The sequence below is a fragment of the Spermophilus citellus genome (assembly GCF_964194105.1).
Source record: "Spermophilus citellus genome assembly, chromosome: 3".
NCBI lineage: Eukaryota > Metazoa > Chordata > Mammalia > Rodentia > Sciuridae > Spermophilus > Spermophilus citellus.
The window spans coordinates 58,360,596-58,378,284 of record NC_138184.1 but is presented as its reverse complement, the minus strand read 5'-3'; positions in this window follow the sequence as shown (position 1 = coordinate 58,378,284).

Below are 17,689 nucleotides of genomic sequence, written 5' to 3'. Positions count from 1 at the left end.
TAACCCCTGTCCTCTCCTCCCGCATCTGACTTTGAAGAACCTGAATTCATTTAGGCCTTGATTAGTGGTCATTATTTACCTGTCAGACCCCAGCTGGACTGCATCCCCAAAGCCCCAGCACCAGCTCGGCTTCCAGGGACGGCTTCCAGACGATTAAACCAGAGGAGCACCTGTGTAAATATGTAATATCTGGTGATAAGAAAATGATTAGGCCGCAGAACCTGAGCCGAACTAGTGGAAAATATTGAGTATTTTCCTCTGGGGGGCTTTTTATACATGCACTTAAATAGCGCTGATCTCAAGAACAAGGTCAGGTTCTTTTCCCACGCCTCCTACACCTTGTTTGTTTGGAGATTTTGAGCTAATCTGCTATCACTAGATGGGATGTGTTTGAAACCTTTAAATTTATTTTTTCTTGTTGGTACTGGGGATTAAACCAGGGGTGCTTTACTACTGTCCTTTTTCTTTTTATTTTTCTTTTTTGATTGATTTTTTTAAAAAATAAATGACAGCGGAATGCATTACAAATCTTATGACATGTATACAGCACAATTTTTCATATCTCTGTATACACAGTATGTTCACACCAATTTGTGTCTTCATACATGTACTTTGGATAATGATGTCCATCACATTCCACCATCCTTGCTAGCCCCCTGCCCCCTCCCTTCCCCTCCCACCCCTCTGCCCTATCTAGAGTTCCTCTATTCTTCCCATGCTCCCCCTCCCTACCCCACTATGAGTCAGCCTCCTTATATCAAAGAAAACATTGGGCATTTGTTTTTTGGGGATTGGCTAACTTCACTTAGCATTATCTTCTCCAACTTCATCCATTTACTTGCAAATACCATGATTTTATTCTCTTTTATTGCTGAGTAATATTCCATTGTGTATATAGGCCACATTTTTTTTTTATCCATTCATCTATTGAAGGGCATCTAGGTTGGCTCCACAGTTTAGCTATTGTGAATTGTGCTGCTATAAACATTGATGTGGCTGTGTCCCTGTAGTATGCTGTTTTTAAGTCCTTTGGGTATAGACCGAGGAGAGGGATAGCTGGGTCAAATGGTGGTTCCATTCCCAGATTTCCAAGGAATCTCCATACTGCTTTCCATATTGGCTGCACCAATTTGCAGTCCCACCAGCAGTGTATGAGTGTACCCTTTCCCCCACATCCTCACCAACACTTATTATTGTTTATATTCTTAATAGCTGCCATTCTGACTGGAGTGAGATGAAATCTTAGAGTGGTTTTGATTTGCATTTCTCTAATTGCTAGAGATGATGAACAATTTTTCATATATTTGTTGATTGATTGTATATCCTCTTCTGAGAAGTGTCTGTTCAGGTCCTTGGCCCATTTATTGATTGGGTTATTTGTTTTTTGGGTGCTTAGCTTTCAGGTTGAAGAGGGTTTTGCTAGATTGCTGAGGCTGACCTCAAAATTGTGATCCTTCTGCCTCAGCCTCCCTAGTTGGTGGGATTAGAGGTGTGCACTACTATGCCTGGCAGAAACAATATAATTTTAAGCGAATTGTCTCATGGGTTAGCTGAAAGAGAAATTGAGATAGGGTGAAATAGTTAATAGGTAACTTTTCCCCCTGAGGTCAAAATGTCTCTCTCAATAAACTGACAACTGAAATTCATTTTGGATGGGATTATCCACCCCACTTTGCATTTAGGACTTCTGAAAAGGGATTTATTTGAACACACTCTTGAAGAGCCTCAACAGTGAAAAGAGGAAGAGCTTTGTAATCCACTTGAATCCTAATTTACCTCCTAGAAGCTGCGTGACCTTTAACACATTTTGAGCCCTAAGTCCCAAATCTGGGTGAAGGACTTAATTCCTAACTCTGTGCTCCAAGCCATGCCCCATGTGGAGTGCCCCATGTGAATTCCTGCTGACAAACACTCAGCGGGTCTCTACTGCATAGTAATATCCCATAAAAGCCCTATCGTCTTTGCCTAGCTCACCCTGAAGGAAGGTGCAGTCTTCAGTTGTTGATTTTTGAAAGCCGCTTTCAGGGGAGAACACTCTTTAGCAATATGAGCTACTAAAGCGATTCTAAAATTTCTTTCTTATCTTTCAAAAGGTGTGCTGTCGTGCTTTGATACTTATTTCTTCAGTACAAATTCATATAGACTAACCATCAGAAAGGTCTTTTCCATTTTATGGAAAAATAGCAACGCTATCTGACCATCAATAGATGAGGTTTGTAGCGGAAGGACATCCAGAAGTGGGCTTTGGGGACCCCCTCCTTTTGCATTTGTGGGTTTTGTTTTATGGAAAGCTCGAACTCTCACTGCATCTCTTTCTGAGCTCTATTATCTGGGACAAGGTGATTCTTTCTGCTCCCATTCCTCAGCTGCAAAATGAAAATGATAACTAATGAATAGGATTATTCCGAGTTACATGTGAAGGGCCAAGTGATTTAACAGAGAAAACGACCAAAAAAACACACAAAAAAGTTGGTTGTAATTGTGCTTCTTCTTATTACTGAGGTAAATGAAGGCCTCATGCACAGAGTGGTGCAGAGAGCAGAGGATTCAAACCTTCAGTCAAGACTTCTCATGTACAAAGAGTCACTGTGAAAAATGTCACCCTCTTACACAAAAGTCATCCTTAATTTCATTTGGTTTAAACACAAGAACATGGTGTCGTAAGCCCGTAATCCCAGAAACTCGGGAGGCTGAGGCAGGAGGATCGAAAGTTTGAGGCCAACCTCAGCAACTAAGCAAGGCCCTAAACAACTATAGTGAAAGCCTATCCCATTTTTTTTTTTTAATTTAAGCACATGTTTTATTTGTGATCTTTGAAAGACAGTGACAATGAGAAAGCCTTCCTGGTGACCTTACTAAATTATTCAGACAGATTCGATTGCTCTTGGACCTTGTGTGTAAAATAGTCACTTTCTAAAAATTCACAAGATTTATTCTCTGACTCCAAGATGATATATTTGTAAGAGTAAGCAGAGCTGTTTATGCAAAAAGTTAATATTTATTTATTATCAGAGTTGGGTTTTTAAAAATTTTTTTGGTACTAGGGATGGAACTCAGGGTGCTTTGCTACTGAGCTACATCTTAGATGTTTTATTTATTTTTTTTTATTTCTATTTTACAGACACAGGGTCTTTCTAAGTTGCCCAAGATGATTTCCAACTTGCTGTCCTCCTGCCTCAGCCAGCCGAGTAACGGGGATCACAGGTGTAGCCCACCACACCTGGACTCATTTTAAAAATAAATACTCTGAAACAACAGGATTAAATATCTGAGTATATAATCACATTTCATTCTGCTGAACTAAGCACCTATGTTGCCCCAAATTACCTGATCATTTTGTCACTTGATATTATCTTCTGTTTCTGGGTGACCTCTTTTCTTTTTTTTTTTTTTTTTATTGGTTGTTCAAAACATTACAAAGCTCGTGACCTCTTTTCTTATTCTTGATGTTTTACTACTTGAAAACAGGAGCATACTGAACACTACAGAACTTCTAAACGCAGAAGTACTATAGATCTGTAGGAAGCTGCAAAAGTTGTGTTTTGTTTTCTTGGTGGTGCTGGGGATTGAATCCAGGGCCTTGTACATGCTAGGCAAGCACTCTACCAACTGAGCTACATTCCCAGCCCACAAAAGGAGGGTTTTTTAAAAATTTATTTATTTATTTGTCTTTTTACATCATAGTAGAGTGTATTTTGACACATTATGTATACATAGAATGAGTATAGCTTGTTCCAATTAGGATCCGATTCTCGTGGTTGGACATGATGTGGAGTTTTCCTGGTCTGTGTTCATATATGAACATGGGAAAGTTCTGTCCCATTCACTCCACTGTCTTTCCTGTTCCCATCCCCCTCCCTGCCTTTCATTCCCCTTTGTCTCATCCAATGAACTTCTATTCTTCCCTCACCCCGTTATTCTGTGTTAGCATCTGCATATCCGACAGAACACTCAGCCTTTGGTGTTTTGGGATTGGCTTATTTTACTTACCATGATAGTCTTCAGTTCCATCCATTTACTGGCAAATGCCATAATCTCATTCTCCTTTATGGCTGCATAACAGTCCATCATGTATATAAGCCACATTTTTCTTTATCCATTCACCTGTTGTAGGGCACCTAGGTTGGTTCCATAGCTTAGCTATTGTGAATTGAGCTGCTATAAACATGGATGTGGCTGTTTCACTGTAATATGCTGATTTCAAGTCCTTTGGTTCCAGACTGAGGAGTGAGCTAACTGGGTCAAATGGTAGTTTCATTGCAAGAATAAAAGAAGTTTTAAATGCACAATTTAGAGAGAAGAAAGATCACTCCTAAGTGCATCTTTTGATGGGGTCATTTGCTTTGGAATAAGAAAGCTTAATGATTAAGGTTCCTATACATCTTAAAAATAAGTTTACTTTGAAATTCCCATTAGATCCCATTGCATTCACTGAGCCTCTCTGCTCCCTTGTCTGGTTTAACAGCTATAAACTCCCGAGGGTGTTAATGACTCATTGTGCCCAAATTGATCCCCAATGTACTATCTTCCCTGAGGCCTTATTACTTACCTAGTCTGTTGATTAACTCTGTCCATCCATATCTATGTGGTCCAACTGAGTAGGCAGAAAAATAGATGGCTCATCGATAAATCCAAGTGCATGCATTGAATCTTTAAAAGACATTTTCCTGTTCTGCGTTTTCAAATGCTCCTTTTCATGAATTTATCGAGGTATGTGTCTTTAAATTTGCAACATTTCCCATAAACATTTGTTCAGTTTTTCTAGAAACCTGAAAACAAAATCGTTACTCTCATTCCACTTTTTGGACACTTTATAATTAATCTCAAAGTTTTGCATCTGGGTTTAAATATTCTGCTAGCCTCTCTTACACCTGACTTCCCCGTCAATTCCCACTTAAATTTCTGTAGCTGCAAACTCTCGGGCAGCTATTGATTCAAAGTCTCCTTGCTGAAGGTTACCAACTTCATCCACAGTGGTGCTATAAATTCCCTCTGTTAGGATTCTCTTATTAATTGTTGCAAGTCACCCTGTCTGTTTGGTTTCAGGCTGTTGACAATTGCTGGCTTCATTTTGTGTACCCATCTATGAAGTTGACAGGAATAAATTATTCCAGAATACTGTGACTAAATTGACATACATTCAACTTCTGGATCATGAATTTTTTTTTTTTTTGCAACAAACCCCACAATCGATATTATTTTCATCCAAAGAGGCTTTGAGATCATCATAAACATGGCTACAGTGGTTGACTCTCCCTTCAGGAGCATGGATAACCTTCTTAGTTTTTGCAGAATCATTAAAGCTCTGTATATGAAGCACCTAGCTTATGCATGATGGGATCAGTATGAGTGAGATTGTTGACCTATGGATCTCGATGAGCGTGCCAGAAACTTTCACAGTCATCTAGTTGGGAAAAGTCTGGAAAGTTTTCTTTTTGTGCCACCGAAGGTATTTGTAGTCATGACAACAGCTATCATTTGTGTTTGTCGTGTGGCATGGCGGTAAGAGGGCTAAAATTTACCAGGGCTGCAGAATAGCAGAAACCTGAAACAAAAGAAAAATTCAAGAGATTCCCTGATAGGAAAGATGGATAGCTGGAAACCTAGAATAGCTTTTCCCTAGGAGAATATGAATATACATATGTAATCAGCTTTATTGAAGTCTTAATTTACATATGACAAGATGAATGTACTCCAGTGAACAGCTCAGTGGATTTGGATGTATGCAGAAACACATGTAACTATCCCTCAAATCAAGAGACAGATAATTTCCTACATGCTAAACATCTTACCCCCTCCCCCACACTCTTTCTGACCTTGCTCAGGCAAATGCCCCGCCCCTACCTGGCCACCATGACAGTTTCTATCCATATGAACTGAGTACCTGCTTCAGACCTTCAAACACATGGAGCGAGGCAGTACGTGATCTTTGCGTCTTGCTGCTTTCATTTGGTGGAAAGTTCCTGAGATTTTTATTGTGCATTCCAATGGACACTTATATAGAAATAGGAAAGTAGTCTGTGCAGACATTTTTATTAGAGTCATACTTACAAGAGGAATCCATTGGCTACATGGTAAGGATCTATCCAACTTTATAAGAAACTACCAAATTGTGTTCTGAGATATTTGTACCATTTTCAACTCCCACCACCAATATGTGACATTTTTAGTTTTTTTTTTTTTTTCATCTTCTCCAAACGTTGATAATGTCATTTTAGTTCTCCTTTGAGTCTCTTTAGTGGGTGTATAGTGACATAGTCTTATGGTTTAAAATCACATTTCTACAGTAACAGTGATGATGAGAATATTCCAGTGTCTATTGACCAGTCCTAGTTCTCTTTTTGTAAAGTATGTGTTCAAATCTTTTGTCTGTTTCAAAAACTGGGAAATTGGGTTATGTTTTTGTTATTGAGTTATGAGAGTTCTTTTTATATTCTGGATAAAATGCTATGATGAATCTGGATACAATTGTGTACAAGTCTATGGCATGAAATGTAAGTGTTTTCTTTTAATCATGGACTTAATATTGGGTGTGTGTGTTGGGGGGTGGGGGTGGTATGCTGGGTATTGAACCCAGTGCCATGCACATGCTAGACAAGCACTCTACCACTTAGTAACATCCTAGTCCCAATATCTTATTGATTTAGCTCATTTTTTGGTACTGGGGATTAAACCCAGGGGCGCTTAATCACTGAGCCACATCCCCAGCCCTATTTTGTACTTTATTTAATAGAGTCAGGGTCTCACTGAGTTGCTCAGGGCCTCCCTAAATTGCTGAGGCTGGCTTTGAACTGGTGATCCTCCTGCCTCAGCCTCCCAAGCCTCTGGGATTACAGACGTGTGCCACCACACCTGGCCCAACATCTTGTTTTTTTTAATGATTTTTTTTTTTTCAGTAACAAGGTTGTATGCTTTTGAAGAAATGAATTTTATCCATTCTTTTTATTATAGTTCGTATTTGTTTTATGTTTAGTTTTTTTTTTAAATCTTCTTCCAGTATATTTTCATGTGTGGTGAGATGGGATCAAAGCTAATATTTTTGGATGCAGACATTTGATTGTCACAGCATCCGAGGTTGGAAGGACTCTGCTGTCCCTTTCTGTCTGTTCAAGCTCACTGGCCTTTTCTTCTGCAACAGGAAGTGGCTTTGGGGACCATTTGGTGGATTCTGCCCTTCAGATGTCACCTCTTTCTGTTTTAAAAGTCCCACTAAGTTCTCTTGTACAGTTACCATTTCAGTCATTGCATTCATGTTTTCTTATAAATACCGGAATGACTTGTGATTGTTGTTTCTGGGTCTTTCTCTGCCGATTCCCATCATTCACTGTCACTTCTATGTTTGGTCCTATTTACTATTTTTTCTCCCTGTTGTGGAGAAGAGATTGTTCCCAATGCTTGATGTGTCTAGTAATTTTTTATTGGCTGTTGGGTATTGTCTGTGTTACCTTACCCAATGTCTGGGTTTTGTTGTGTTCTTTTAGATAGAGTCTGTGCTTTGTTCTGGCAAGAGTTTAAATTTCATGTGGGCTAGTTTGATCTTTTGAGTGTGTGTGTTCAGAATTTGTTAAGACAGGTACAGAGTCGTACTTATTCTCTGGGTAATTTTGCATGATCACCGACCATGAATATTATGGAACGATGCGTAGATTCAGTGGTGTTTCTCCACTGTGGTCGACTGGAGTCTGAGTATGTCTGAAGCTGATGGAGATCTGGTAATTGTTCATGGCCTAGTTTTGCAGTAATTTTTCTTTCCTGTGGCTTGTGGCGTCTGGTGCTAGGTAGCTTACTAATTAGCCAAAACTCAAAGGCACATTGGTGCAAATCTCTTGAGCTCTTTCTTTCTCTACATAGCTCCTTCGTTAGTAGCACTCACTGACCTACAAATTGTGGTCACTCTGGTCTCCTCTGTCTCTCTCCTACTCAGCAAGACTGCAATGATCCACCTGAGTTTCTCTTTCCTCAGGGCAATCTGGAAAGCAACTAGGTATAACACCAGGGCTACTTCAAGCCTTAGCTCATTTGTTTTCTTTCTCTCAGGGGCCACAGTCTTGGGCTGTCCAACCCCAGTTTTAATTCTTTGTGATAAGTGGTCTCTCCAATAAACTTCTATTGAGGCCAGAAAAAGAACAAGTATATTTTTTAAAATCACAACAGGCAACTATTTTACCACAAATAGATATGATGTTAGATGCAATTTAGTCCCTTAGATAGTACTCATTCAAATCAGGTTTTAAGATATATGCCATGAGCCAGGTGCAGGGGTGCATGCCTGTAATCCCAGTGTTTTGGGAGGCTGAGGCAGGAGGCTCTTGAGGTCAAGGCCAGCCTCTGAAAGTTAGTGAGACTGAGTGAGATCTTGTTTCTAAAGAAAAAATAAAAAAGGGCTGTGGATGTGGCTCAGCAGTTAAGTATCCCTGGGTTCAATCTCTAGTACCCAAAACAAAACAAAACCAAAAAAAAAAAAATAATAATGACCATTTTTCATTTGTATTTTTTGATGGACCCACATAAGTTTTAAATTAGAATGATCTTAGAAAACATTGAATCCAGTTGCTTATCAAGGGTCTTCTCAGTGCTGGGCAAACAACAGGGAACAAAACAGACAGAAGTCCTTACCTGCTTAGTTGGACTTTTCTTCTAGTGACAAGGAAGACGGTCTCCTTGGCTGTCTGCAGTTGTGTATTGACTAATGGCTTCCTGACAAGAAGACATAGCATCTAAGCATTTTACTGCCAACCCCCACCTTGTCCTTCCACGCTTTTAGGAATTAAGATTCCTCCATGTGAAGTTCACCTAATTCCACAGTCTTCTCAGCCTACCCCCCTGAGTCATGCCAGCTCACTTCAGGATTCCCAGTGGAGAAACACTGCTTGCTTTTGAGCTTTAGTTCTAAGGGGAGGGCTCGGGGGACTCTCATTTTTATATGAAACTTCCCATGATCCATTGAAATTGTGTAACTTAGAGCATTCTGGAATGTCGTCAGCCTCTGGTTGCCACCTACACTAGTAATCATAGGCTGGATCTTTGGGCTTCTCCTTTGTAACCTTGTGATCCTGCCCTGCCCCATTTGGGTCTCTCTTGCTGTATCACTCACCCACCTTGTGTGTTCTGGGTCCTTTATGAGTTTCTGTGTCCCAGCTCTGTCTTCTTGCAGACCTGGATGCTCTTACCCACCAAACCCTTCTGGTCTGAGGAAAAGGGCTCTCTCCTCTGACATCCCAGTCTGGCGAGGCGACTCTGTTCTGGACAGCTCCGATGGTTTTTGCAGACACCACCATCCCCAGGAGAGGCAGCCCGGGGAGGAGGGGAGGGACCATCAGGAACCAGCCTGGGCACACAGTCGACCGACGCTCTCCTTTTCGACTTTGGATCCGTGGAATGAGTGAAACCGCTCTGAACTCAGGGAATTTTCAGCCTTTGGAATTCTCAGACATCTTCAGGTTGTCTTTGAAGACTGCTTATTTTACAATGTGTGTTTTTTTTTCCTTAGGAAAGGAGAAAAACAGAGTGCGTCTTGTTCAAGGGACAGCTGAGATTTGAGGATAACTCCCTTTTCTTACAAGTCTGCTATGTCGAAAGCATCATGTTAGGGCTTTATCCTCCTTGACCTTCAAGCCAATCTCGTGATGAATGAGCCCTTATGTGATCTCATGGCACCCGTGAGAAAGTAGAATCTTGGAGAGGTCACTTATTGTCCCAAACATCAAACAGCCAATATGTGGCTCAGGAAGAAGTTCCATCTGATACCAGTAACATAGCTGTACCAAAGCTCCTTACTACCAGGGTTGAGTTGAATATTGTGAATCCAAAAATGTGTGTGAGACATTAAGTGTAAGATTTTTCATTGTACATTTATTTATTTACTTACTTATTTGTTTATTTATTTTGTTTTGTTTAATTTTTGTTTTTATACCAGGGATTGAATCTGGGGCACTTAATCACTGAGCCACATCCCCAGTCCTTTTTATTTTTTATTTTGAGACAGGGTCTTAGTAAGTTACATAACATAGAGCCTCAATAAATTGCTGAGGCTGGCCTTGAACTTTTTTTTTTTTTTAAAGAGAGAGTGAGAGAGGAGAGAGAGAGAGAGAGAGAGAGAGAGAGAGAGAGAGAGAGAGAGAGAGAGAGAGAGAATTCTTAATATTTATTTTTAGTTCTCGGCGGACACAATATCTTTGTTGGTATGTGGTGCTGAGGATCGAACCCGGGCTGCACGCATGCCAGGCGAACGCGCTACCGCTTGAGCCACATCCCCAGCCCTGGCCTTGAACTTTTGATCCTCCTGCCTCAGCCTCCCAAGCTTCTGGGAGAACAGTGTGCACCACTGCACCCAATTTATTGTACATTCATTTTAGAGCTGAACAAACTGAGGCAGTCTGAGGGATTTACCTCAAGATCACTGAGTGGCTATCTGATTGAGAAACTTAGTTCTTTGAATTTTATTTGAAGATTTTTTTGGCCACAGCCTTTTAATCCTGAAAAAAAAAGCTGTTCATTTTTGGATTGGATAGAATTACTCAGTTAAAACTAAAGGTATCAATAGTCATAACAAGGAGGATTTTAAGGGCAGATGACAGTGGCATCATAAAATAGTGAATAGTTTTTTGAGATTGGCCAACGCCATCCATTTACCTGATTTTATTCTCTTTTAATGCTGAGTAATATTCCATTGTGTATAAATGCCACATTTTTTTATCCACTCATCTACTGAAGGGCATCTAGGTTGGTTCCACAGTTTAGCTATTGTGAATTGTGCTGCTATAAACACTGATGTATGTGGCTGCGTCCCTGTAGTACTCTGATTTTAAGTCCTTTGGCTAACTAACCCCATGAAAAATCCTGAGTCAAAACCACCTAGTTAAGCTCTTGAATATGCCAAAAACCAAGGGGTGGGTTAGCTGGGTGAAATGGTGGTTCCATTCCCAGTTTTCCGAGGAATCTCCATACTGCTTTCCATATTGGCTGCACCAATTTGCAGTCCCACCAGCAATGTATGAGTGTACCTTTTCCCCCACATCCTCACCAACATTTATTGTTGTTTGTCTTCATAATAGCTGCCATTCTGACTGGAGTGAGATGAAATCAGTTTTCTCTGTTATAAGGAGGCTGACTCATAGTGGGGTAGGGAGGGGGAGCATGGGAGGATTAGATGAACTCTAGATAGGGCAGAGGGGTGGAGGGGAAGGGAGGGGGGTTAGCAAGGATGGTGGAATGTGATGGACATCATCATCCAAAGTACATGTATGAAGACACGAATTGGTGTCAACATACTTTATATACAGAGATATGAAAAATTGTGCTCTATATGGGTAATATGAATTGTAATGCATTCTGCTGTCATTTATAAATTTTAAAAAATTAATTAAAGAAAAAAAATAGCTAATATAAACAGACCAAGATAATTTCCTTGAATTTGAAAAGAGGATTTTTCTCTTTCATTTCAGTCTGGAAATAGAATAGTGAATTCGACAACCATTTAAATATTTAAATTCAGGACCGAAGTTTTTCTCCATATAAGGTCAACCTAAAATAAATGGAGTTGGAGAATATCATGCTAAGCAAAGTAAGCCATTCCCAAGAAACCAAAGACTGGACGTTCTCTCTGATGAGTGAATGCTGATCCATAATGGGGGTGGGGGGAAAATGGAGGGAGTTGGATTGGGGCAAAAGGGAGGGGAGAGGGGGCACGCACGGGGGCAGGAGAGATGGTGGGGTGAGATGGACCTCATCCCCCTAGGTCCATGAATGACTGCACTGTGGTGTGAAGCTACATCATGTACCTCCTGAGAGATGAAGAGTTGTGCTCTCTTTGTGTCCAGTGAACTGAAATGCACTCTGCCATCATGTGTACCTAGTTAGAACAAATTAAAAAGGAAAAAAAGAATAATAGGAAATTGAAGAAAAAAAATAAAGTCAACCTAATTCCTTAATCTTCTTAGCTAACCCATCTGAATCATATTTAAATTCAACAAATATTTCAATATGTCGTGATCGACCGTTTCCAGTGACTTATTCCTTGTGGCTGGCTTGCACTTCCCACTCCATTGCCAGACCACATAACAGGGAAAATCCCCTTTTCAAATTCAAGGGAATGATCTTGGTCTGTTTACATTAACTATATCATGCAGAAAGATGTAGAGATGGGTAATGGGTGAAAATACAATAGAATATGACTTTTTTTAAAATCAAAATGCCCTATTAGGATGTACCATTTGAAAGAGCAAAAAAAAAAATGAGTCTAATTGGAGCCACATACTCCTTTGAGGGAATCTCGTCTCATCTGTCATCCCTGCAAATGCAATTATGACCCATTCTCAGGGGTCTATGCTAATGAGAGGAGAGAGTAACACACACGTCTGAGCAGGTCAGAGGATCCGAGTAACTGATTTTCAACATTTCCCTCTACTAAACCTACTTACCAGAGTTGCTAGCAAGTCATAGAAATGGCTGATCCAGCTTCATTCCTCTCTGCCCCACACCCGGCACCACCCAACCCCAGCCACCCTCCCAGGGTGAGGTTCCTGAGCAGTAAAAAAGCCAAAAAACCTGTAGGAGGAAGAAAGAAGGAAAGTCAATCCATCCTTGAATAAATAAGAGTTATTTTTATGTGAAGAATTGGAAGGTCAGCCATGTGCAGAACAGTTTAGATCAATATGCCAACTGCACACACTTATACAGCAAGCGCATCTCAAATGCAATTTGTATCAACTTCCCGTGATGTAAGTCAAATAGCAATTCATTTTTTGTTTGTTGTTGTTGTTGTTGTTTAAAGGATTAAAAATTGCAGATGGGATTGCAGTTCTTTTTTGGGTGCTGTTGTTTTGGTTTTTGACCCTCCATCTCAGACCTGCTTCCTTTTCTCAAAGTGAGCCCCACCACCCTGACACCTGTTTATTAGACAAACTATCCAAGCCTTTTCTATGTATCTACATAGAAATTTAGTCAGAGAAAATCAGTACGTCCCTTTGGTTCCTGCAGTCATAATAGACTATATTGAGTGGCTAGGTGGCAGACACTGTCATCCATTGCTAAACCCTCTAGTGTGAAGGACTCATTTCCTTAGCTGCGAGCAGTGCCAACAGTTGTCTTCAGCTGTGCCCCCGCCCCCATCCCAGGACCCCTCAGATGCACAGAGCCAGCTCACCTTGAGCCTCACCCTTCTTACCCTCACCCATCCCAGAGTCGGGGCAATATCTAGCAACTGATCCAGTATCATCTCATACCCACAGATTAGTTCTTATGCAAGTTCACCGCAAGACTATGAATGCTTTGTCAGGTTTGATCAAATTGGGATGACTCAGAATGACCTTCATAGCTCCGCAGCTCCCAGTGGGGTAACTGAGTCTACCTTTGGGACTGCATGACAGCTCAACTCTTGTCTGCCCAGACCTGCTTTGTCAGAGGTTGATCCCAAGACTATTTCCAACAAACATCCTGAACATAAAGAAAATGTGGTGTGTGTGTGTGTGTGTGTGTGTGTGTGTGTGTGTGTATGTAATGGAATATTACTCAGTCATGAAAAAGAATGAAATACGGTATTTGCTGGTAAATAGATGGAACTGGAGACTATCATGCTGCCTGAAATAAGCGAATCCCCCCCAAAACAAAGGCTGAATGTTCTCGATGATATGTGATACTAGCACACAATACAGCGGGGAGGGAAGAATAAAAGTCCATTGGATTAGACAAAGGGGAATGAAGGGAAGGGAGAGGGATGGGAAGAGGAAAGACAGTGGAGTGAATGGGACAGAACTTTCCCATGTTCATATATGAACACAGACCAGGGAAACTCCACATCATGTCCAACCACAAGAATGGGATCCTAAATAGAATAACTTAAACTTCATACATGTATAATTTGCCAAAATGCATTCTACTGTTATCTATATTTTAAAAGAACAAAAAAAAATTAAAAATTAAAAAATAAATTCGGAACAGTCAAATCCATCTTAAAGTCCTTTACCCAAGGATCCATGCTGTGACAAGCCATGTGTTTTGAACCCTGGTATGGCTTGGAGGGTCCATTTGTTAAGAAACCCAGGTCTACCTCCTGCTGTCCTCTCTGGTTAGAACTGGGTGACCACGCAGCTCATTGGAGATCTAATTTCCTCTCTTCCTGACCCTGCTTGGAGAGCATGATCAGGCAAGGCTGGGTGACTGGGTTCCGCCCAGTGGACCGTGGAGAGGAGGGACGGATGACTTCCTGGCCTCATCTGCTAAAGCCTGGTAGGGTTTCCGTGCCCTTACCCATGCCCCAGCGCACCAGCTAAATGAGCAGAAGTTCCCACATTCCCGGGGGTGCAGAGCTGCAAGATGGCAGAGGGCTGGACCGGTGAATCAACATGCAGTTGAAATTGTTCACCTCTTGAAATATGTACGGGCATTTCTTACAGGAATTTGCTTCTCCTTCTTTTATTTTTTTTAATTTTTATTGTTGGTTGTTCAAAACATTACAAAGCTCTTGACATATCATATTTCACACTTTGATTCAAGTGGGTTATGAACTCCCATTTTTACCCCAAATACAGATTGCAGAATCAGATCGGTTACACATCCACTGTTTGCTTCTCCTTCTTAAAAGTGAAGGAACTCTTTTGTTATACCCAGCGTCTCATTACTATAAACCATGCTGTTCTGAGTATTTTCCACTTGTCTCCTTGGATTCAAGGATCTCTGTACTGTAAATACAGAGAAGTGGAGTTGCTAGGCCATGAGATGCACCAGCTTTAAAATACAAGAAATAAAGCCAGGTGCAGTGGCACACGCCTGTAATCCAGTGGCTCAGGAAGCTGAGACAGGAGGATTAGAGTTCAAAGCCAACCTCAGCAACTTAGTGAGGCCCTTAAGTAACTCAGTGAGACCCTGTCTCTAAATAAAAATATAAAAAAAGGGCTGGGGATGGGGCTTAGTGGTTAAGTTCCACTGGGTTCAATCTCTGGTAACAAAAAAAAAAAAAAAGAAAAAAAAAGAACTATTTTGTACTATTTTTCAAAGTGGTTATTCCAGTTTATACTTCCTCTAAGAGTACAGGGGAATGCCTCCCTTTTCAAATACAGCATATGCCAGGCACTCTGTCAAGCATGTTCATCTTATGGCATGAACCCACAGGAACCCTCTGACATTTAGATATCTATTTTTTTTTTTTTTTTGGTACTGGGACTTGAACCCAAGAGCCACATCCCCAGCCCTTTTTGGTGTTTTATTTAGAGACAGGGTCTCACTGAGTTGCTTAGGGCCTCGCTGAGTTGCTGAGGCCAGCTTTGAACTCGCGATCCTCCTGTCTCAGCCTCCCGAGCTGCTGGGATGACAGGCGTGCACCACCGCAACCGACTTTGGTAGATTTCTATCTTTGAGCCCCATTTTTCAGATTAAAAAAAAAACTGAGGTCAGACTCACATTGAACGTCAAAAGATGTCACGTGGATTATTTAATCAAATTTAACTATACCTCATCATTTATGGGGACTCACCCAGTCATGGGGGTGGGGGTCTCATGCATATCCAAGGTTTGTGTTCATGGGGAGAACAGCACGTGGCAGGGTTAAAACCTATCCGAGCTTGGGGAAAACGGTCTCAAAGCATAAAAATCCATAAGCCATTTAAAAGTTAAAAACAAACAAACAAAAACCAATAAAACCTGCTTTCTGGGGGGGCTGCCTTCAGAGCAGCTGCAGTCCAACTGGGCCACTCCGTGTCTTGCTCAGTGTCCTCCTCCAACTTCATTGCCCTCATGCTGCGGGTCTGGGACAAGATGGAATTGGGCCCAGCTGTTTTCAAAGGTCACATTAGAAACTCAACAGGCCGAAAGGGTCGCTGTGCAAACTGCCTTCTAAGGTCAGAATCTGCTCACAGCCTCCCGTGTCCATGCCAAGAGCCGCGGCTGGGGTGAAGCTGGTATCACACAGATCTCTGCAGCTTGAACAAAATGTTAGGACCCGCCGATGAGGCACTGGGACAGCTCTGACTTCCCGCATTTCTGCCATTTTTGTGGTTTCTGAGGTTGCTGCAGCATCCCAACCTCTCTGGGTTCAAGTTCATGGAGTCTTGACAAAATATGACTTCCCATGGCGGAGGGAGAAGGTTTTGATTTTCCAAAATTGAGGGAAATTAAATGAAGACGTTTACACCAAGTATAAATGAATTAAGGTTCGGTTTCTCTTAAAATATACAGGGGTCAAAAAATCTGGGAATGAGACATAAGCCATGGACTGATTTGGGGTTTCCTTGGCTTTGCCGTGTGGGAGGACTCTGAATTCCTGTAAATCCCAAACTTGGCCAGAGCACAGAAGACAAAGAGGGCTAACGGGGTATGCAGTTTGGGGACAGAAAAGTTAAATTTGGTCTCTGATAAGGTTGAATCTGACCTTTCCAACCTGGCTCCCTCTTTCTGTAAAGACACCAGTTCACTTATTTAACCAGCGTTGCTGTGATCACTACGTGCCAGGCAGAGTTAGATGCTCACTGTACAATGGAGTGGAGAGAAAATGAAATGTCTGCCGGGTGCAGTGGTGCACACCTGTCATCCCAGCAGCTGGGGAGGCTGAGGCAGGAGGATCGTGAGTTCAAAGCCAGCCTCAGCAACTTAGTGAGGCCCTAAGCCCCTCAGGGAGACCCTGTCTCTGAATAAAATATACAAAAGAGCTGGGGATGGGGCTCCGTGGTTAAGCACCCCTGGGTTCAATCCTGGTACCCCCCAAATAGAAAAGAAAAAGAATGATCACTCCAACTGCAGGTTCACATTCCATTCAGGGAGGAAATGGGTGGGAAGGGGATCGTGCTGGAGGCAAAGGGTACGGTATTGGACCATTCTAATGATGGAAGTGCTGGAGGGCCGAGGGACAAAAGTGAGGTGTCTTTATTTGTCCGTTTCCTCCTCATTCGCCGGGGTCGTTTGGGCCTCTGTGCCTTTGTAAGCTGTGGGGTTGTTGAAGGCCACGAGACTCCAACGCACCTCTGTGTGATTGTAGCAACGTGTAAGGATCTGAACCCTGGGGGTTCGCAGTGTTTGCACGGTGTGTGGGGTCTGGGTTGCATGACAGGGAGCTCCTGGGGCACTAGCCCTGGGTCTCCATCTCCTTGACATGGGCAGGGCGCTGAGGAGACAGAGTCACAGGGGTGAAGAGATGCTGACTTCTTTTTGCTTATGCTCCTGGAATATCTGAAGAGGAGGGAGACAGGATGCCTGTTTTCCAGTGGCAGTGCATGTCTATGTCAGGGTGGGGTCTGGAGAGCTATGAATCTTAAGGTTTCCGTGGAGATTTTTGCTAGGCCTTCACACATCCGACAGCTTGTGAAAATGCCCCATCACAAGCAGACATCTTAAAGGCTATATCGTGCCAACCATCATATTTGGTGAATGGAGAAAGATTACATTTCCTCCATTACCAAAGATGGTGGTGGATTTTCTAGAGTTTATTTGTGAACAAGCGACTTGAGAGAAAGCCAACATTCTGAAGTCCTAGACATCCTGACTTGTAAGTCATTATGACTTCGGTGGGAAGTGGTTTTAATCTATGTTCCTTGGTGTCCATGGTTGGAGTCCTTCTTTGAATGAGTTATTTATTGAGCACCTATTATGAGCCAGACACCGGATTCCACTTGGGGGAGCAGAAGGAGGGAGGGATGAAGACAGGAGATAGACTTCAGCAGAGAAGAATGAAAGGATCTCAGAAGGAGGAATTCTAAAGTCC